This window comes from Lactuca saligna, chromosome 1 (genome assembly GCF_052625555.1).
Source record: "Lactuca saligna cultivar CGN05327 chromosome 1, ASM5262555v1, whole genome shotgun sequence".
Lineage (NCBI taxonomy): Eukaryota > Viridiplantae > Streptophyta > Magnoliopsida > Asterales > Asteraceae > Lactuca > Lactuca saligna.
Genome location: NC_136417.1, coordinates 185,030,178 through 185,053,719, shown reverse-complemented (window position 1 = coordinate 185,053,719; position 23,542 = coordinate 185,030,178). Strand labels below are relative to the sequence as shown.

Sequence of the window (23,542 nt, the reverse complement as noted above, 5' to 3'; positions counted from 1 at the left end):
AGTGCCACCACTGCCACAAGATAGGACATTGGAAGAGAAGCTGCCCAGAATACCTGCAAGCAATCAAAGAAGGAAAGATCAAGCCATCTTTCGCAGGTATATACACAATTAAATCTAACGATTCTAATCATGCTATTTCTTGGGTTCTTGACACCGGTTGTGGTTATCACATTTGTTCAAATGTGCAGGGACTAAGAAGAAGTAGGGATGTGGAGCAAGGAAGGATCAATCTAATCATGGGGAACAGAAGATCGTCGCCTGTTACCAAGATTGGAGTGTATTCTTTAGTGCTTAGGAATAATTTATGTTTAGATTTGAACTATTGTTGCTATTCGCCAGAAATGGCTAGAAACATCATTTCATTTCATGGTTTATATAGACAAGGATTTAGATTTTCTTTTAATAATGAGAATGGTTCTATTATGGCTTATCTAAATAGTGTTTTTTACTTTGAAACTATACCGTGTAATGGAATATATGAAACTGTTATGATTGTTGATAACTTAGGAAATAATGTTTTGAATATTGATTCTTCCACTAGTTTGGATAAAGCATCCTAGTGGCATTGCCGTCTTGGACATGTCAATAAGAAACGCATAGCTCAACTCCAAAAGGATGGAGTGTTGGAGTCATTTGACCTTAGGGAAGATGACACATGCGAGTCTTGTTTACATGGAAAGATGACTAAGTCACCCTTCACAAATACTTGTGAAAGGGGTGAGGGGCTATTGGACCTAATACATACCGATGTATGTGGACCCTTTAGATCAACCACGAAGGATGGGAACCGCTTCTATGTGACTTTTACCGATGATTATAGTAGATATGGGTATATCTATTTAGTCAAGCAAAAGTCAGAAACCTTTGAAAAGTTCAAAGAGTTCAAGAATGAAGTGGAGAATCAATTGGGCAGGAAAATCAAGATGCTTCGATCCGAACGAGGAGGAGAGTACCTAAGTCTTGAATTCCACGATTATCTCAAGGAGTGTGGAATAGTTTCGCAATTGACGCCTCCTAGGACACCGCAGTTGAATGGTGTGGTAGAAAGGCGTAATCGAACCTTATTGAATATGGTTCGCTCTATGATGAGTCGTGCTTCAGTACCTATCTTCTTTTGGGGGTATGCCTTAGAGACTGCCGCCCATATCCTTAACTGAGTCCCTACTAAGAAGGTTGCCAAAACACCTCACGAGATGTGGACAGGGAAAGCTCCCTCGTTGGCACATATCAAGGTTTGGGGTTGCGAGGCTTTCGTAAGATGAGATACTCACGACAAGCTTGAACCTCGAAGTGAGCGATGTATTTTCATCGGCTACCCGCAGATATCCTTTGGATATCTCTTCTATAGACCGAAAGACAATGTTGTTTTTATTGCGAGGAGAGGAGTTTTCCGAGAGCGAGAACTCATAAGCCAAGGAGACAGTAGGAGGCAAATCGAACTTGAAGAGATTCAAGAGTCCATAGATGAAGGAACCTCTACCGCTGGCATTCAACCCGAGGAGGAAACTCCGGTTGAACCGATTGACGAGTCCTTACCTCTTAGACGTTCCGATAGAGTTAGAGTTCATCCCCAGTTTTATGGTTTTCATATTACTACCGAAGGGGACACGTATATTAGTGATGGTACACTAGTAAATCTTAATGAACCTAATAGCTATAAGGAAGCCATGGCAGGCCCGGAGTCTGCGAAATGGAAAGAGGCAATGGATAGCGAGATCCAATCCATGTACGATAACCAAGTTTGGAATTTGGTTGATTATGTGCCCAGACGTAAAGTCGTTGGGTGCAAGTGGATCTTTAAGAAGAAGACCGACGTGGATGGGAACGTACACACGTATAAAGCGCGATTGGTTGTGAAGGGCTTTACTCAAACTCCAGGAGTTGACTATGATGAGACCTTCTCACCAGTTGCGAAGATTAAATCTATTAGAGTGATGCTAGCAATTGACGCATTTCATGATTATGAAATTTGGCAAATGGATGTCAAGACCACCTTCCTTAACGGAAAGTTGGCTGAGGATGTTTACATGGCTCAGCCAGAGGGGTTTGTGAATCTGCAGCATCCAAATAGAGTGTGTAAGCTTGAGAAGTCCATTTATGGACTTAAGAAAGCGTCTCGCAGATGGAATCTTTGCTTCGATGAGAAAGTCAAAGAGTTTGGATTTGTACGAAGCGAAGATGAATCTTGTGTATATGTCAAAGCCAGTGGGAGTATAGTAAGCTTCCTCGTTCTATATGTCGATGACATATTACTCATAGGAAACGACGTCTCGCCTCTGCAGGAAGTCAAGTCCTGGCTCGGGAAGTGTTTCGCTATGAAGGACCTCAGAGAGGCTTCTTACATTTTGGGAATAAGGATAGTAAGAGAAAGAAGTAAGAGACTAATTGGACTTAGTCAAAATACTTACTTAGAGAAGGTACTAAAACGTTTTAGTATGGAAAACTCAAAGAAGGGAGAACTACCGATACAAGGAAATGCCAAGTTGAGTAAGACTCAAAGTCCGAGTACTGAAGCTGAAATAGCAGAAATGAGCCGAATACCGTACGCTTCCGCAGTTGGATCAATCATGTACGCTATGACTTGTACTCTCCCTGATGTAGCCTTCGCTTTGAGCATGGTTAGCAGATATCAAGGGAACCCTGGAAAAGCACATTGGATTGCGGTAAAGAACATCCTTAAGTACTTTCGGAGGACGAAAGAATGGTTCTTAGTCCTTGGAGGGAGTGATGACTTGAAGGTGCGAGGGTATAGTGATGCCAGTTTTCAGACTGATAGGGACAACTACCGTTCGCAGTCGGGCTGGGTCTTTACCCTAAATGGAGGAGCAGTAACTTGGAAGAGTTCCAAGCAAGAAACCGTAGCTGATTCAACGTGCGAATCAGAGTACATCGCAGCGAGCAAAGCGTCGAAGGAGGCAATATGGCTAAAGAACTTCATTGGTGATCTTGGAGTTGTGCCTGCCATAAAGGAGCCCATGGAGATTTTCTGTGATAACGAAGGTGCGGTTGCCTTGACCAAGGAACCGAGGGATCATGGTAGATCTCGACATATCGACAGAAAATATCACTTCATTAGACATCGTGTAGAAGAAGGACAACTCATAGTTAAGAGGATATCATCAGAAGATAACCCAGCAGATCCGCTTACGAAGGGACTGAGTAGGGTTAAGCATTTGCACCATGCTAGGAGCATTGGGCTGAAGGATGATATTAGTATAGATTAGATAGTATTAGAAACCTATAATAGATAAATGTAATTAACATTTGATGATTAAATAAAGGAGTTTTATTTATAAGTAAAGTTACTGTCATATGTTAATTGTTTAACTATTGTTTCACTTTGCATGTTTTGACTTCCAGAATAATTGAGTTTATTAGGAATAATCGAATTATTCAAATTGTCCACAATCGTTCACATGTTGGAAGTAGATATGAATGAAGATTGTCATGAATTGGTGTGTAGATTGTCTAAATAGTGTTAGACATAACAAAGGTTGCTGCAACGTTCATGAGTGCTTATGAACTGGTTTTGAGCATTGGAATAAACCCGCGCTTGCTGGAATCACTTTATGGAATACGATATGAAAGGTGATCGCAAGACGATAATATCATATAGTCTTAAAACCTAGATATATGGTTTATTATTTGTTAATTGATTGTACATTGATAATGCGAAAACGCATCAGTAACTTGGTGTTATAAAACGCATTGTTGTGTATAGTTGGTTAATGAATAAGTAAATGCATATAAGTCGAAGTTTATCTGTAAATTTTATCCTAAGAGTGTAGAAGAGATATCTTGGCCACTCGATGATTTGATTTGACTTATGTGCTGGGCCCGGTCAGAACTGAATTGATGTGTTTGATTAAGTTCTATGTCGAATAAATCGGAGATCGAGAAATCAAATGCTAGACTAACCATTCCATAGGATTGTCAGCATGATATCTAACAGTGGATTGTACGATCCCTTATCTAAAGGACAAGATTGATTAGATCAGAGTTTGATAGCGTCTTTGAGAGCTACGATTGCAAACCGAATTGTACTTGTATAGTTACTAGACTTATCCAAGTGGGGGACTGTTGGAATAGTGTTTAAGGCTACAACTATATTAGGCAAGTATTTGATCCGGTTGTGCATGGTCCTTTTGGGTTGCCTTCACCATAGCAACTTGATGGATGATTTGTTAAGAGAGAGTAAATATTATAAGGAATAATATATATGGTTATTTGATTAATATAAGTCATAGATTAATTGGAATTAATTTGGTGACTTAAAGAGATTAATTAAATAAGAGGGTATAAACTGTCAATTGTTTGATAGTTACACTTTAGACTATAAATCCTTATCCAAGATAGGATGGACGATTTCTAGGGCTTGGATAAGCCAAAATCGTCCATAGGGCTATCAAGGAAAGGATATGGATCCACTTAAAGTCTAAGTTATCCAATTAGGGTTAAAGCTGTAATCCTTAAGGAGTCTACAAGTATAAATAGACCCTAGGGGTGAGGGAATTCGATACACCATATAAAGTAGAGATACTCTGGCCGAATTCCTCCCCTCTCCTCTCTCCTAAATCATCCTTCTTGCTATTGGTGTTTGTAAGCCATTAGAGGAGTGACATTTGTGACTCTAGAAGCTCCACGACAACAAGATCAACAAGGAATCCAAAGGTATGGTTCTAGATCTATTTCAATGTTGTTATTTAACCTAATTAGCCATTAGAAGTCTTGGATTCAAAGCATGTTTAATTAGAAAGCCTAGATCCGAGCATTAGGGTTTTGCATGCGCACATAGGAAAGTTCTTATGGCTAAAACCCATCAATTAATACGCGAGGTTCCTATGTAATATGAAATGGTATCCAAAGGTATCTAATTAGACTTTAAAACACTAATTAGATATGATAATACACTCCAATGAGTGAAAACACTTCATAACAAGTGTTTGGAGTGACCCGGGTGACATCTACAGACGTGTAATGATGCGTGGGACTTGGGAATTGAGTTTACTCTTCAGGAGTAAACTCTTTATGGAGTTTTCGGCCTTGAAAAACACACACGCACATGAGTTCACGACCGTGAACTCATGTTTGAGGGTTTTATGATGCTAAATGGCTTGAATACTCATGGGAAATGATGGAATGGATTTTTCTAAAGCCTTGGGATGGATTGCACTTGCATGAATATCATTTATGGGAGTTCACGGTAGTAAACATGGAGTTTACGGCTGTAAATTCCCCCCCCCCCCAAGCTCAAACCATAATTTATTTTGTGAGGCTAGGACAATCACTTGTGATTCCAACTATTTTTCCAAGCCTTGGTATGATTTTTGGTAATCATTTGACACATAAAGAGGAGTTTACGGCCCTGGAACTTGTCCTTGGGGTGTCATGGCCATAAACTCTCATTTGGAGGGTGTTTGACATGTTTAAGGTCTCCAAACTATTTTTAGATGATTCTAGGATTTTTTCCAAGGCTATTGGTGGAGTTATATGGCTTTTCAACATGTTTAAATGAGTTTACTACCCATGTATGAGGTGTTTACGGCCCAAGCTCGTTCTTGGGCAGTAAACTCATGTTTACTCCTAAAAATCCATGTTTAATGTGTTCGAAGTCCGAATTGGTAATCCATATAGTCGTATCTAAGCCCCAAAGTTCGTTTGGAGGGGTTAAATTGCTCAAAAACCGATTTATTATGTGTTTATGGCCCAAGCATGATCCTTGGCCATAAACACATGTTCCAGGTCCAAAATGATATATTAAACACGAATTTGAAGGCCTAAGAGGTTATACAACAAGTTAGGGATGTTACCTAAAGGATTTGGAGCCTTAATTCAATGTTTCGGACCTTGATTCTTTGGTTGAGGAGAGAGGTTTGAGAGAGAGAGAGAGTAGTGAGATGAAGCAAAAGCTTCAAATGGAAGCTTAAGTCACTTTAAATAGTGTTCAGGATTTGGAGACGGTGGAATTCTACCCGATACTGGTGTTAGACGGGGCTTTTGGTCGCACCCGATCAAGTTGCCGTAATCCGATATGGTTGATTCTAGAAATATTCCGATTACTAATATAGGGTGTTAGAATAAGTTCTAAAAGTATTAGGACACCCATTAAGTCATAATATCAATTACAAATTAATGACTTAATTAAATGACGAAATCAAAAACGAAATTGGAAACGGCGATTGGGTTATCGAAATGAGTTACGAAAAGGGTTACAAGCAATGATATGAATTTTCAAGTTGTTACACATATAAATATCATTTTCAAGTGAACCATATAAATAAGCGGTAAATACATCCATTAGACACATCTCCAGTTTTACGTATGTTGTTAAACTTATAAAATAACTGAATGTAATTGCATCAATTACCGGAGAATACGTTTCTTCATAATCAATTCCGGGTCTTAGGGTAAAACCTTGTGCAACAAGTATTTCTTTATATCTCACAACTTCATTTTCTCGTTTCTTTTACGTACAAATACTCATTCGTGTCCCACTATTCTTACTCGGTTTGTTGTACGGACTAAGGGTCCAAAAACTTTTCGTTGGGTAAGAGAATTTAACTCTTTATTTATTTCATCTTTCCATTTTGGCCAATATTTTCTATTCATACATTTCTCAATAGATTTAGGTTCAAGATCCTCATTTTCTTTATAATCACGCATGGAACATGATATGAAAAATTATCGTCGACTTCTGTCTTATGTTGGTTCCGTCTTATTCCTGTCATGACATAATTTATTGAGATCTCATCATTTTCATTTTTTTCTAGGTACCTTATATTCTTTTGTTATGTCATTGGGCTCTTCTAGAGCTTCATTCATCTTTTCAAGAGATTTTATTTTCACTTTTGGACCATCAATTGTATTTGCTCCATTTCATTTTCGAGGATTTTTATCTTTGGAACCGGCTGATCTTCCATGCTTCAGGCGTGCCTAAGATTCATTTGCAGTTGTATTTGTTTTTTCTTATGGGATATCAATTCTAACTTGAGTATGTATAGCTGGTACATGAGACTTTGCTACTCAATTAGGGTCAGTAAATGCTTCTGACAATTTATTTGTTACATTTTGTAAATGAATTATCCTTTTTATTTCAAGTTCACATTAACTTGAATGAGGATCTAAAACTGAAAGTGATAATTCATTTCAAGAGATTTTATTTTCCAACTTCTTTATTTCTCCCCTTAATGTTGGAAAATATGATTCATCAAAATAATAATCATCAAATATAGCTGTAAATAAATCTCCAGTTGATGATTTTAAATATTTTACTATAGATGGAGATTCATATCTAACATAAATTCTCATTCTTCTTGAGGATCCATTTTTGTGAAGTGGGGTGGAGTAATGGGTACATAAATTTTACATCCAAACATCTTTGGATGGTAAATATTGTTGGAATAGTGTCTAAGGCTGCAACTATATTAGGCAAGTATTTGATCCGGTTGTGCATGGTCCTTTTGGGTTGCCTTCACCATAGCAACTTGATGGATGATTTGTTAAGAGAGAGTAAATACGATAAGGAATAATATATGGTTATTTGATTAATATATGTCATAGATTAATTGGAATTAATTTGGTGACTTAAAGAGATTAATTAAATAAGAGGGTATAAACTGTCAATTGTTTGATAGTTACACTTTAGACTATAAATCCTTATCCATGATAGGATGGACGATTTCTAGGGCTTGGATAAGCCAAAATCGTCCATAGGGTTATCAAGGAAAGGATATGGATCAACTTAAAGTCTAAGTTATCCAGTTAGGGTTAAAGCTGTAATCCTTAAGGAGTCTACAAGTATAAATAGACTCTAGGGGTGAGGGAATTCGACACATCATAAAAAGTAGAGATACTCTGGCCGAATTCCTCCCCTCTCCTCTCTCCTAAATCATCTTACTTGCTATTGGTGTTTGTAAGCCATTAGAGGAGTGATATTTGTCACTCTAGAAGCTCCAAGACAACAAGATCAACAAGGAATCCAAAGGTATGATTCTAGATCTATTTCAATGTTGTTATTTAACCTAATTAGCCATTAGAAGTCTTGGATTCGAATCATGTTTAATTAGAAAGCCTAGATCCGAGCATTAGGGTTTTGCATGCGCACATAGGAAAGTTCTTATGGCTAAAACCCATCAGTGGTATCAGAGACTAGCTTGGTTTTCTTTAAATTGTTGCTTGATTAACTGAAACAAACCTACAAAATTCGTTTTTTAGGTTTCTGAGTCATGGACTCGGCGAGTTCCAAAGTGGACTCAGCGAGTAGGCCTGACTCGGCGAGTCCCTTTGTGTACTCGGCGAGTCCGGGCGTCAGGATTAGGTAAAACCGGGATTTTTTCATGTTTATCTTATGGAAACTTACCTTAATCATATTAGATCAACCCTAATCCGATTTTTTGATATATATGACTATAATCTTGATCTAATTAAAGATATTTATCATCTAATAAAATATTTAATTTACTTATATGATAATTGATTAATTATTTTGATAATTATCTTAAAAGAAATCTTGGATAAATCAAATAAAGATAATTAGGATATTAATTGTTAATTGGAATTATTTTTTATTTGATCCTCCATGTTTTAAATGTTTAAAACTTGCCCTCATGTTTTGAAATTTATATTTGTGATTAAAAGGTTTTGATTTAAACAACTTAAATTTCACACCCTACGTTTTAAAAGGTTTAAAACACAACCTTATACTAATATGATATTACTAGAATAATATATATATGTATAACTAAATGCTAGTCTTACCATTAGTAGGCCTCATTCACGAAGCCGGTCTATAAGGTGGGTATAAGGTTGCGGCCTATAAAATGGCGCTTAATGGGTGTACACTCACACCCACCGCTTGCTTGATTGGTGGAGGGTCGTTAGCCGAACGGGTCGGATAGGGCAACCTCATCCTCTCATTAAAAGTATAATAAGAAATACAAAGTAACTACACGTTTTAAAAATTTCCCAATCTTAGTTACTTTAGGAAAAGTGAATTGATGCAATCCCATGAAATTACACTTTGCACCCTTGCTAAGAAGTTAGTGGAGCGTGTGTGGTTTACCGGCACACTAATTGGTTCTAAGCAAAGGTGGAAAAGGGTGATTCATTGTTTATCATAGTTCGATGGAGTGTGTGTGGTTTACCGGCACATCGAATAGGTGATCGTTACAATGAAGCCACCATGTGAATTTGCATAGTAATTCACACCCGCTTTGTGATCCTCGGCATCCCAGTCACAAACAAGAAGGGCATATCGAAATTTAAACATGTCATTGAATAGTTCAATGAATCTCATCTGAACCTAGGAATTCTCAATACACTTAGGACTAATAGTCTAGGTTTTGTAATGGAGAATTAGTGAATCGTCATTCACTTACCTTCAATTTATTTTCATGTTAGATTACGGCATCCATTTTCTAATATGTAAATGTTATTGTTGGATCCTAACCCTAATTTTTCTTATTGGGTGATAATTAGGGATTCTTATTCTAATCTATCTTTGTCCTTTCTATAGATGTCGAACACAAACAACGCTGCTGCGAGTTCTTTCACGTTGATGAGCCTTTGCCAAAAGGTCACCTTCGATGGAACGAACTTTAGCGAATGGATAAGATACATTCGCACCATTGCTCGCTATGAGGATAAGGAGTATGTCCTCGATGAAAAGCTTGAGAAAATCAACCCCGAAATCGCTACTCCGGCTGAAATCACCGCTTTTGAGACTCATGAGCGAGATGCAACGAAGGTACATTGCATCATGATTGCCACCATGAACTCCGAATTCCAAAAGTCCTACGAGGACATGTATCCATACGAGATGCATCAAGACTTGTTGGAGAGATACCACCAAAACGCGAGACAAGAGCGTTATGAGATTTTCACTAACATGATCTCCGCGAAGATGGGTCATGGAGAATCTCTTACCGTGCACCTGCAAAAGATGCAAAGGTATGTCGATCGCCTTCGCAAGTTAAATGTTGACTTTGGGGAAGACTTGGCGATCGACATGGTGCTTCACTCTTTGCCTCTGATGTACAACCAATTTAGGATGACCTACCACATGAACAAAGAGGAGGTCACCCTAAGCAAACTCCAAGGTCTTTTGAGAGTCGCTGATAGCAACTTCAAAGACAAGTCTGTTGCACCTACTCCCAATCCATCTGCTGCTCCTGTCTTGGCAATTGGTCAAGGAAAGGGAAAGAAGAGGAAGGCTTCATCAAAGAACTATCGCAAGGTTAAAGCCCGAGATGGTTCCTCTTCTAGTGGGACCAAAATTGATCCCTCTAAGCCCTATCCTAACCCAAAGGAGGCAGAGTGCCACCACTGCCACAAGATAGGACATTGGAAGAGAAGCTGCCCAGAATACCTGCAAGCAATCAAAGAAGGAAAGATCAAGCCATCTTTCACAGGTATATACACAATTAAATCTAACGATTATAGTCATGCTATTTCTTGGGTTCTTGACACCGGTTGTGGTTATCACATTTGTTCAAATGTGCAGGGACTAAGAAGAAGTAGGGATGTGGAGCAAGGAAGGATCAATCTAATCATAGGAAACAGAAGATCGTCGCCTGTTACCAAGATTGGAGTGTATTCTTTAGTGCTTAGGAATAATTTATGTTTAGATTTGAACAATTGTTGCTATTCGCCAGAAATGGCTAGAAACATCATTTCATTTCATGGTTTATATAGACAAGGATTTAGATTTTCTTTTAATAATGAGAATGGTTCTATTATGGCTTATCTAAATAGTGTCTTTTACTTTGAAGCTATACCATGTAATGGAATATATGAAACTGCTATGATTGTTGATAACTTAGGAAATGATGTTTTGAATATTGATTCTTCCACTAGTTTGGATAAAGCATCCTTGTGGCATTGCCGTCTTGGACATGTCAACAAGAAACGCATAGCCCAACTCCAAAAGGATGGAGTGTTGGAGTCATTCGACCTTAGGGAAGATGACACATGCGAGTGTTGTTTACTTGGAAAGATGACTAAGTCACCCTTCACGAATACTTGTGAAAGGGGTGAGGGGCTATTGGACCTAATACATACCGATGTATGTGGACCCTTTAGATCAACCACGAAGGATGGGAACCGCTTTTATGTGACTTTTACCGATGATTATAGTAGATATGGGTATATCTATTTAATCAAGAAAAAGTCAGAAACCTTTGAAAAGTTCAAAGAGTTCAAGAATGAAGTGGAGAATCAATTGGGCAGGAAAATCAAGATGCTTCGATCCGATCGAGGAGGAGAGTACCTAAGTCTTGAATTCCACGATTATCTCAAGGAGTGTGGAATAGTTTCGCAATTGACGCCTCCTAGGACACCGCAGTTGAATGGTGTGGCAGAAAGGCGTAATCGAACCTTATTGGATATGGTTCGCTCTATGATGAGTCGTGCTTCACTACCTATCTTCTTTTGGGGGTATGCCTTAGAGACTGCCATAGAGCGAACCATATCCAATAAGGTTCGATTACGCCTTTCTGCCACTCCATTCAACTGCGGTGTCCTAGGAGGCGTCAATTGCGAAACTATTCCACACTCCTTGAGATAATCGTGGAATTCAAGACTTAGGTACTCTCCTCCTCGATCAGATCGAAGCATCTTGATTTTCCTGCCCAATTGATTCTCCACTTCATTCTTGAACTCTTTGAACTTTTCAAAGGTTTCTGACTTTTGCTTGATTAAATAGATATACCCATATCTACTATAATCATTGGTAAAAGTCACGTAAAAGCGGTTCCCATCCTTCGTGGTTGATCTAAAGGGTCCACATACATCGGTATGTATTAGGTCCAATAGCCCCTCACCCCTTTCACAAGTATTCGTGAAGGGTGACTTAGTCATCTTTCCAAGTAAACAAGACTCGCATGTGTCATCTTCCCTAAGGTCGAATGACTCCAACACTCCATCCTTTTGGAGTTGGGCTATGCGTTTCTTGTTGACATGTCCAAGACGGCAATGCCACAAGGATGCTTTATCCAAACTAGTGGAAGAATCAATATTCAAAATATCATTTCCTAAGTTATCAACAATCATAGCAGTTTCATATATTCCATTACATGGTATAGCTTCAAAGTAAAAGACACTATTTAGATAAGCCATAATAGAACCATTCTCATTATTAAAAGAAAATCTAAATCCTTGTCTATATAAACCATGAAACGAAATGATGTTTCTAGCCATTTCTGGCGAATAGCAACAATTGTTAAAATCTAAACATAAATTATTCCTAAGCACTAAAGAATACACTCCAATCTTGGTAACAGGCGACAATCTTCTGTTCCCCATGATTAGATTGATCCTTCCTTGCTCCACATCCCTACTTCTTCTTAGCCCCTGCACATTTGAACAAATGTGATAACCACAACCGGTGTCAAGAACCCAAGAAATAGCATGATTAGAATCGTTAGATTTAATTGTGTATATACCTGCGAAAGATGGCTTGATCTTTCCTTCTTTGATTGCTTGCAGATATTCTGGGCAGCTTCTCTTCCAATGTCCTATCTTGTGGCAGTGGTGGCACTCTGCCTCCTTCGGGTTAGGATAGGGCTTAGAGGGATCAACTTTGGTCCCACTAGAAGAGGCACTATCTCGGGCTTTAACCTTGCGATAGTTCTTTGATGAAGCCTTCCTCTTCTTTACCTTTCCTTGACCAATTGCCAAGGCAGGAGCAGCAGACGGATTGGGAGTAGGTGGAACAGACTTGTCTTTGAAGTTGCTCTCAGCGACTCTCAAAAGACCTTGGAGTTTGCTTAGGGTGACCTCCTCTTTGTTGATGTGATAGGTCATCCTAAATTGGTTGTACATCGGAGGCAAAGAAAGAAGCACCATGTCGATCGCCAAGTCTTCCCCAAAGTCAACATTTAACTTGCGAAGGCGATCGACATACCTTTGCATCTTTTGCAGGTGCACGGTAAGAGATTCTCCATGACCCATCTTCGCGGAGATCATGTTAGTGAAAATCTCATAACGCTCTTGTCTTGCGTTTTGGTGGTATCTCTCCAACAAGTCTTGATGCATCTCGTATGGATACATGTCCTCGTAGGACTTTTGGAATTCGGAGTTCATGGTGGCAATCATGATGCAATGTACCTTCGTTGCATCTCGCTCATGAGTCTCAAAAGCGGAGATTTCAGCCGGAGTAGCGATTCCGGGTTTGATTTTCTCAAGCTTTTCATCGATGACATACTCCTTATCCTCATAGCGAGCAATGGTGCGAATGTATCTTACCCATTCGCTAAAGTTCGTTCCATCAAAGGTGACCTTTTGGCAAAGGCTCATCAACGTGAAAGAACTCGCAGCAGCGTTGTTTGTGTTCGACATCTATAGAAAGGACAAAGATAGATTAGAATAAGAATCCCTAATTATCACCCAATAAGAAAAATTAGGGTTAGGATCCAACAATAACATTTACATATTAGAAAAGGGATGCCGTAATCTAACATGAAAATAAATTGAAGGTAAGTGAATGACGATTCACTAATTCTCCATTACAAAACCTAGACTATTAGTCCTAAGTGTATTGAGAATTCCTAGGTTCGGATGAGATTCATTGAACTATTCAATGGCATGTTTAAATCTCGATATGCCCCTCTTGTTTGTGACTGGGATGCCGAGGATCACAAAGCGTGTGTGAATTACCATGCAAATTCACATGGTGCCTTCATTGTAACGATCACCTATTCGATGTGCCGGTAAACCACACACACTCCATCGAACTATGATAAACAATGAATCACCCTTTGCCACCTTTGCTTAGAACCAATTAGTGTGCCGGTAAACCACACACGCTCCACTAACTTCTTAGCAAGGGTGCAAAGTGTAATTTCATGGGATTGCATCAATTCACTTTTCCTAAAGTAACTAAGATTGGGAAATTTTTAAAATGTGTAGTTACTTTGTATTTCTTATTATACTTTTAATGAGAGGATGAGGTTTCCCTATCCTACCCGTTCGGCTAACGACCCTCCACCAATCAAGCAAGCGGTGGGTGTGAGTGTACACCCATTAAGCGCCATTTTATAGGCCGCAACCTTATACCCACCTTATAGATCGGCTTCGTGAATGAGGCCTACTAACGGTAACACTAGCATTTAGTTATACATATATATTATTCTAGTAATATCATATTAGTATAAGGTTGTGTTTTAAACCTTTTAAAACGTAGGGTTTGAAATTTAAGTTGTCTAAATCAAAACCTTTTAATCACAAATATAAATTTCAAAACTTGAGGGCAAGTTTTAAACATTTAAAACATGGAGGATTAAATAACAAATAATTCCAATTAACAATTAATATCCTAATTATCTTTATTTGATTTATCCAAGATTTCTTTTAAGATAATTATCAAAATAATTAATCAATTATCATATAAGTAAATTAAATATTTTATTAGATGATAAATATCTTTAATTAGATCAAGATTATAGTCATATATATCAAAAAATCGAATTAGGCTTGATCTAATATGATTAAGGTAAGTTTCCATAAGATAAACATGAAAAAAATCCCGGTTTTGCCTAATCCTGACGCCCGGACTCGTCGAGTACACAAAGGGACTCGCCGAGTTAGGCCTACTCGCCGATTCCACTTTGGAACTCGCCGAGTCCATGACTCAGAAACCCAAAAAATGAATTTTGCAGGTTTGTTTCAGTTAATCAAGCAACAATTTAAAGAAAACCAAGCTAGGCTCTGATACCACTGATGGGTTTTAGCCATAAGAACTTTCCTATGTGCGCATTCAAAACCCTAATGCTCGGATCTAGGCTTTCTAATTAAACATGCTTCGAATCCAAGACTTCTAATGGCTAATTAGGTTAAATAACAACATTGAAATAGATCTAGAATCATACCTTTGGATTCCTTGTTGATCTTGTTGTCTTGGAGCTTCTAGAGTCACAAATGTCACTACTCTAATGGCTTACAAACACCAATAGCAAGTAAGATGATTTAGGAGAGAGGAGAGGGGAGGAATTTGGCTAGAGTATCTCTACTTTTGATGATGTGTCGAATTCCCTCACCCCTAGAGTCTATTTATACTTGTAGACTCCTTAAGGATTACAGCTTTAACCCTAACTGGATAACTTAGACTTTAAGTTGATCCATATCCTTTCCTTGATAACCCTATGGACGATTTTGGCTTATCCAAGCCCTAGAAATCGTCTATCCTATCATGGATAAGGATTTATAGTCTAAAGTGTAACTATCAAACAATTAACAGTTTATACCCTCTTATTTAATTAATCTCTTTAAGTCACCAAATTAATTCCAATTAATCTATGACATATATTAATCAAATAACCATATATTATTCCTTATAATATTTACTCTCTCTTAACAAATCATCCATCAAGTTGCTATGGTGAAGGCAACCCAAAAGGACCATGCACAACCGGATCAAATACTTGCCTAATGTGTCATTTCTGGTTAATCTTCATGAATATCACTTTGAATAAAATTTGTTTTAATATTTTATTTTTCTTTATATTTTAGATAAGCTTGATAAAGATCAAAAAAATGCTTTGGCAAACGACATGCACAAGACCAATGATCGGTCATTCCACATTAATGACAAACATTTTCAACCTTTTTTTTTCCCTTGACCACTTTATCATTAGGATGTGGATTTTTTCATTTTCTAACTTCTGGTGGTTATTTGTAATCTTGTTAGTTTTATGATAATTATGGTAACCTCCACGACGTCGGTTAGACCCATGACTATTATGATTATATAATGTTGCATTCACTTTAGGGAATGCACTAGAACCGGTTAGGATTGATTGGTGATTTTTCATCAATAATTTTTTTTGTTTAGCCACAAGAAGACATGAGATTATTTCAGTTTCTTTTTTAAATCTTTCTCATGATATTGCTGCTGTAGGAGCATGTTGGTGGCATGAAAAGTAGAGAAAATTTTGTCTAACATAATATAGTTTTCCATAGTGAAAATACTAATCAAAATAAAGACTTGTATCTTTAGGAATTCTTAGTTAATAAATTTCATACAATAATACGTAATCATTGTACATGTGAAATTATAAAATATACATACCTGAAAATGACAAGAGCGACAAAGAGTTAGAGCTCTATGGTAGAGTCGTGCTGATAACGTGTTATAAAATATGGTCAAATAACAAGATAAATGATAAAGTAAAGAAAGACATGAGAGTAAAGAGAACTTCTATTCCAATACTTGTGATGAAATCATCAAACTTTACAATACATAATATTCACTATTTATACTAAACAAAGAAGATGAAAGGTCATGTATGATATGACTGCACATTATAATGGTGCATAACTACACTCATAAAACTCATAATGTTCACTAATTATGGAGAGTAATGGGGGATATGGAGAATCCAATAGTCATTCACTAAATAATAATTCATAACAATATTCAGATTCTGAATATGAAACATTTTCATTATTGTCTCTAATTAGCGATCATCTACTTTATGCTTCCATGTTATTTATAAAATATGAAAAAATGTTGGAAATTTTTTGTGTACACGAGAATTGTTTTTGGGAGTTGATGACTCATGTTTGCAATGCCAATAAGGTTGCAAATGAGTCATGAGATTACCCCAATAAACAAATTTTGATCTATAGAAAGAAACTATTTTAACATGAATATAATCTTTGATTTTTTTTATGTTTTTTTTATGTTTTTTTTTTTTTTTTTGCATTAGATACTTTTAACATTTTTTTTTAAAGTTTTATGACTATTATATATAACATAAAAGCTTAAAATGTTGGGGATCAGTGACTTTTTTTCTCTTTCATATTTTGACACGAAGGTTTTTTGATTTTCTTATTTTGGCACTGAAACTTCTATTTCTTAGGGGAAAGGACAAACCGCCTTACATTTTCTCATCCTTTATCTTTTCTACCTCAAACCCGGTTGCCAGGGATACAAACAAGAAAACACCTTCACCAAGAATGATGACTTCTCTCACAATTACGAACGTTGACCGTGGTAATTTCACTCTCAAAATTCCAGGTCTAGGATCAGTCTTAACCCTCTTTATCTTCTTCTGTTTTTTTAATGACTGATTTTGTTCCCTAAATCATGTTTTAACTCTTGATCGTTCATTTGATTTTTTATCAGCAGGTTGGTTTGGGCCTTCAAGTTTGATAGTGGGACAGAATGAAATCGAGAAGGAGATATTGAGAGGACAAGACGGGAAACATAATGAATCAAATTACTCAAAGAAATCGACTTCATTTGATTGATCTCTTCCAATCATCCATCATCTGATCGGCATGCTTTTGTTCACATCTGAATGAACCGACGTCGGCGTTGCTGCTACTGCTGACGGCGGGGGTAGTAGGTTGGAGTTGTGATGGTGTTGCGCCGTTGCTCCACATATAAATTTTCAAGGTAAACACAAATCGTTCGTCGTCGTTCTTTATAGATTTCGAATCTCTTCCAAGTCAAGGTTTTATGAAATGATTGAAATTAATTGTGTTTGTATATGGTGTAGTTCAATCAGTTTCAGGTCATCGGCAGAGTCCTACCCACAGAGTCAGATGAGAATCCTAAGAAGATACGCATCGATTGGTCATTGTTTCTTCTTCTCCACCGTCCGCTGAATCAATGTGTTGTTCTGATTTGAAGCTCACAAACGTTGAGACTGGACTTTCTTTCATGGGGCGATACGAACGGTAAGGTTGAATAAATGTTGCAATGTTTGGACACCACAAAAAAACGTAGAATATAATACTCCGAGCAACAGAAAACACAAGAAAAACACTCCATGACCGTTTATTTTCCATTTAATTTTGGTTTCAAAATCTAATATTTCCACATTTGTTCAAAGGGTTCCTCAACAAATCTCCTGAAATATTTCACAAGAATATATAGTCGATTTCTTTTTTAGGGTTTGGGCGTTCACTTGGCAATCGAACTCTACTCCATTCGTACATCAGAGGTAAAGTTGCTTTGAGCATCTTTTTTCCTTTTTCTCGATAATTCTAGAGTAATTTTAGGATTCCTCTATGATTGTTTTGATTTTGATCAGTATACTGTAGTACTTTTAGGGTTTTTGTTTGTGAGCAATTACAGTGTAGGAATATTCCTTATAGAACATGAACGATGTATTGTAGTTTGATTTGAGTTTACAGCCATTAATGAAGTAACAAAAAAACAATTTGATGATCATCTGATAATATTATTTTTCGATTTCATTATACTGTGTGTGTAAGATCGCGTTGTTATTGCTTCTCCTTTTTCATGATTCTTGATTGGGAGCTTATAATGGCAAGCTTTGCTACCAATCGATCCTATATAATGCATCTAATTCGTTTTCCTGAAATTCTGTAGGAAAATCCAGCTTAAAAAGTGATTGATTACAATGAACTATGGATTCAGCTTCAAGAACACTCTCCTAAAATCATCAATGGCTATGCAAACATTCCGTTTTACATTGTTTATGGCTTTCGGCATTTGGTTATTATACCAGATCAAGCAATTGTCCACAAAGAAGAGTGTCACTAGTGAGATCTTCTCAATCCATCTCAACAACCAACGAATTTCCAACATATTGGGACGAAAAGGGCGAGTCACACCACTGAAGTCGACTCACCGAGTCAACTCAGAAGTGATCCTATATGATACAATGAATAATTCCGGTGAACTCAATGATAGTGTCTAAGAACAGGAATCGATAGCAGCAGAAGTGTTGACTAAGAAGTCAAACGATCATGAACTTAAAGAGCCTGAAGATGGGGATTATAGATTTCTTGATGAAAATGGAATTCCTGAGGCTGATCGTGAAAAGTTGGTTGGAAATGAGTCGACTCGGTCGGGTAATGAAAGTTGAAACTCATGTATGAGCTCAAAACATTATGTTAAGCTTTTTCCTATTACTTATAAAGTATATATATACAAAAATATTCTACTTGTATATGTATTAGAATAAAGATGTCTATTAAGATCTCCATTTATATCAAATTACACTAAAGATTAGTATTTGTGGAATTAAATGAGTTTACAAGACTGTTATAACATCAAATAATCATGTATGTCCAAAAATATGATATTTTATATATTGTCCCAACACATGCAATATTTTCTTTTTCTGAAAATTTTGTTTTCCAAATCCATAAATGTCATTTCTTGATCATTAGAACATATTTGTAATATTGATTGTGATATGCATTCTTGATACTTGATCGATAGATAAAAACATTTGTTAAATATTTGAGAAAAGTTATTACATCAATTATTTTTTATTTGTTTAAAAGTTGAACAACAGTAATTCATACCTAAAATTGGATCCATGGAATCAACCATATAACTATTGAGATATAGGGTTGACATGTGTGTACATGTTACGCAAAATCGTTTGAACCTTTTAAATTCTTAGCGTACTTTCTCTTACATCTCGTCATGCCTTTGACGACTAATTTCTCAGCCTTGGTCTGAATTTGTGTACTTCGTTGAAGAAGACTGGAAAGAAGCAAACAGAGCAATGGATGAAAAAAATCCAAGAAACAATGACATTGACTCGAGGGAATTGGATGAGTGTGATGAACATCTTGATAATTTAGTACTTGAAGATGGAAGAGATGAGAAAAGCGACGCAACAAAGGGTCCTAAATCTCGAAATAAGGTAAATGTTACTGTTGCACGATCTTTTTTTGTAATTGTACATTGCTAGATAAGTAATTTGTTGGATAATTTGGCATGAGTCTCGATACTCTAATGATGTCTCTTTTATATCATACAGATTTACCACACCCAATTTTAGATCTTTAAAAAAGACCAAAAATAGAACCTGCAATGGTGATTGAAGGAAATAAAATGACTTCTTTACAGATCCTTATGTAGGTAATTTGTGATGTGATTGTTGTTTACTCTAGTAACACCTGTCCAATTGACACAACTGACACAAAATTAAACCATTTTACAAAAAGCCCATAATAATTTTTATTAATTAATATATTAATGGTGAGAAATTGACATTTTGTTAACAGGACAAGAGGATTATAACAAACTCGGTGAGTTAATAAATAAATTAATGTCTAAATATGAGAAAATAACCACTTTACCCTTGGTATATAGATCTTCAGGATGATAAGTAGTTCTTTGTGAACTACCCTGGTGCAACTCACATAACTAATGCTCAAATAAAAATTATTTGATAAACTTTGTGAGATAAGAAATAAAAATTTATTTTGAATGTAATTTAAATAGGAATCAATTTTTACTATTACATCCCATTTTTGTTGCGCTTTAAATCACCTATTGATGCAGGTTATTGCCAGATCTTAAGTGGTGGCAAAAACTTCTCTAATGTCTCTTCTTATATGGAGCTTTAAAACTAAAATGGGGAGCACAATGACTTCTTTTGGTAATGGCGATATTTCGATGGTTACCGTTTTACTCATCTAATTTTTATTACCTCTCTCTCTCTCTCTCTCTCTCTCACACACACACACACACATACTGATGGGTTTCAGTATATGGTATTTAGGATCTTGGAGGGTTTACCTTGCCTTCATGCTCAAGTACAAGTTAAATTAAATTGTTATGTGATCTATAGATTGGTATTTTGTTTCATGGATCTGCTTTCGTTTTTATGCAACCTTTGTTGGTTACAGAATGCACCATGTTCACACACAAAAACATATAATCTCACCATCAGATTTATTGGATTAGTCATCTATTTTTTGAGATTTTGAACTCCAATTAGATAAACGTAATCTAAAAATTAAAAAGGAGTCAAGCTAAGGCTTGGGTGCTTAATGACTTTAATCTAAAATTAACAATCTTGGTTAGGAAAAATGCAAAAATAGCAATATACTCTCATTTGCTTATGAAATTATAGCATCTAACTTTGCTTTTATTTCCCAACTTTTTTTTAAACATTATTTCATTATTTCTTTCCTTTTTTATTTAAGTTTGAAAGTACGCTTATGTAAATCATTTTTGGCTTAATTTCAAGAAACATTTCACACGTATATTACAAATGACAACTGAAGAAATTCAACAACTCTGGAGAGAATATAAGGATAATGCTCAAGCATTGGAATATGAAACAAGTAATTTTTGGTCATGAAACAAAAAGAAAAATTCATCAAATTCTTTATTGTATTTCTCTAAAAAGATATTAATTTCATTTTTGAGATTGTGGTGTGATGATTTTATTGCAGAACATGATAGAATTTTAGATGAGTTTTCCCTCTCAACAGCTGGTAATATTTTTCCTTTTTCACAAATAAAATAAGGATAAATTGGGTTTTTGTCTTTACGTATTCATGGGTAATCTACGGTTGTAAGTTATGCAATGATGGTTGTACTACATGGAGGTTTCAAACTGAAATTGGCAAGAGTTGGGCTGCTGAAATTATTGCTAGGAGAAATTCAAGATTGACCAAGCAAAGTAATTTTTTTTTAATTTCCTAAATTATTTATTTGTTAATTTGATAAGTTCTTGATTTATATTTACAGATATTACGGTCAGTGTGCACAGTTTTACAATTACTTTCATGACCTTTAAGTGATTCCACAATCTAAGCTTCACTTTTAAAGTGGGAAGACTAACAATCTACTTGTGGTTAGGATCATATTTGCGGCTTACTTTCATTTCAACAAATGGTGTAAAAACAACCTTTCTTTTTTAATTCACATAAATGTAGATTTTATGATGAGAATTGTAATCGAGATTTAGAAAGCAATCATGATTATATGAATGAAAAGTAAGAACACAAGGAGTAAATATTAATCAGATCTTATATTGATGAAGAAACTGATTACAAACTAAGCAGAGAAAAACTTGTCTCTACTTCTAACCTCAGTCCCTATTTATAGGAAACATGAGTGTACAAAAAGTATACTAAGTCCTGAACAAAATGCTTCGCACAAATGAAGACTTAGTAAAATAACTAACATGCGAAACTCAAACTAAACACTTCGACTTTTACAAAAACTAGACTCTACATTCTCCCCCTTTGTAAATAATCGAAGCTATTCAGGTTGTTAAATTCTGAACAGTTGAGTGCATCGTTCTTCGAATTTCTGAATACCAAGTAATGATCTTTTTAAGCTCCTTCCTGTCTCATTCATTATTCTTTGTGCAATTATTCATACGAACAATGAAATTCATATATTGCGAAGTGGTGTATCTTTCAATCTTTGAGACTTGAAACAAAAATCTTTTAGGCTTCCCCTTGGTATCTTTGCCTGCAAAAACCATGCCAAAAGGTTTAAGGCATATTTCCCCGTCTGCATATTTCTTCAATTTTGTTTGAGGTAGTGTGGATTCCCAAGGAACAGTGACTTGTCTACCATGAACTGATGTGAGTTCTTCATCAGTTAACGCCAAGCAATCATAGTAGTTATCTATGAAATACTTGATATGTGCGAAACCAAATTTGAACACATTTGTATCATATCCGTTGAATTTGTTTTCTTCCATTTCTTTCACGATAAGAGCCACTTGAATGAGCTCATTTAGATTCATCAAGGGAAAGTCAGCAACGGTAAAATCAACAGGCTTGTTATCTGCTCGAACAACAAAGTATCGAAAATTTTGAAGCATGTTCTCGAACAGTTCATCCTTCTTAATAGTAAGCACTTTTTTAATCTTTATCAATGACCAAACCTCGTCTTGATCCTTTGCAAGTACAACATGAAATCTGATTTTCATTAAAGTGTATTCATCAGCATTTTTGAATTTTTCATTGATCTTGTACTGCGCAATGACAAAAATCATTTCATTAATCGGAAAGTCAAGTTGGCATCTGTCTGAATTTGCAACATCATAACTTCTTCTGGGCTTTTTCTCAAACTCATACAGATGACTACCCAAGACTTTGAATTATTTCATATGAGTACAACTTCGCAGGATCACCTTTGTTCAAATTTGGTGGATCACTTGCTCTTTGCCTTAAAATGCTTTGAATTTGCCTTTGCTTTTCCATTTCTGCTTCAATCTCTGCTTTCCTTTCTTCTTTTGACTTTTTGTAAGCCACCTCTTTACCTTTTGCAGTATTCAGTGGTTGAGGTTTCGCACTTGAACTCCCTCCTTCTGTTGAACCAATAATAATTCCCTTGAGAATTGGCTTTGTGAATGGCTTTGTTGTTACTATTGTTGAAGGAATTGGTTTCGTGAGTACTGGCAGAGTTGTTTTGAGCTGAGTGGAATGTATCTTTCCAACTATTTTCGCATCATCATCTTTTCTTCCTTTTCTTTCTCCCCCTTGCACTCCTGTGAAAGCAGGTGGGGAATTCTTTGGCAATATGGAAGTAAAATTGGTGATCGGGGCCAAGGCTTTATGTATAGCTTGCTCCAAAGTGTTGACTTTAAGTGTTAAAAATTCTGGAGTAAGAATTGATTGTTGAGAAGTTGTTGAAACACAACTTTTTAATTGAGTAACCATTAGAATTAATTTTGCGAACTGCTCCTGAACTTCTTTGTATTTGGCTTCGATAAGTGGAGCAGATGATTAATAATCAGTAGCAATTTTGGTAAGTGCTACAACAACAATATCAACACGCTTTTGCACATCCACATTTTGCGAA

At 36.3% G+C, this 23,542-nt stretch overlaps 1 long non-coding RNA gene across 1 annotated transcript; it reads left to right on the top strand.

Annotated features, from left to right (window-relative positions):
- The first annotated feature begins 17,130 nt into the window (after positions 1-17,130).
- Positions 17,131-18,950, top strand: LOC145001655 (uncharacterized). Its single transcript, XR_013661675.1, has 3 exons — positions 17,131-17,395; positions 17,499-17,945; positions 18,338-18,950. It is a non-coding gene; the product is annotated as an uncharacterized LOC145001655 (long non-coding RNA).
- Positions 18,951-23,542: the final 4,592 nt, after the last annotated feature.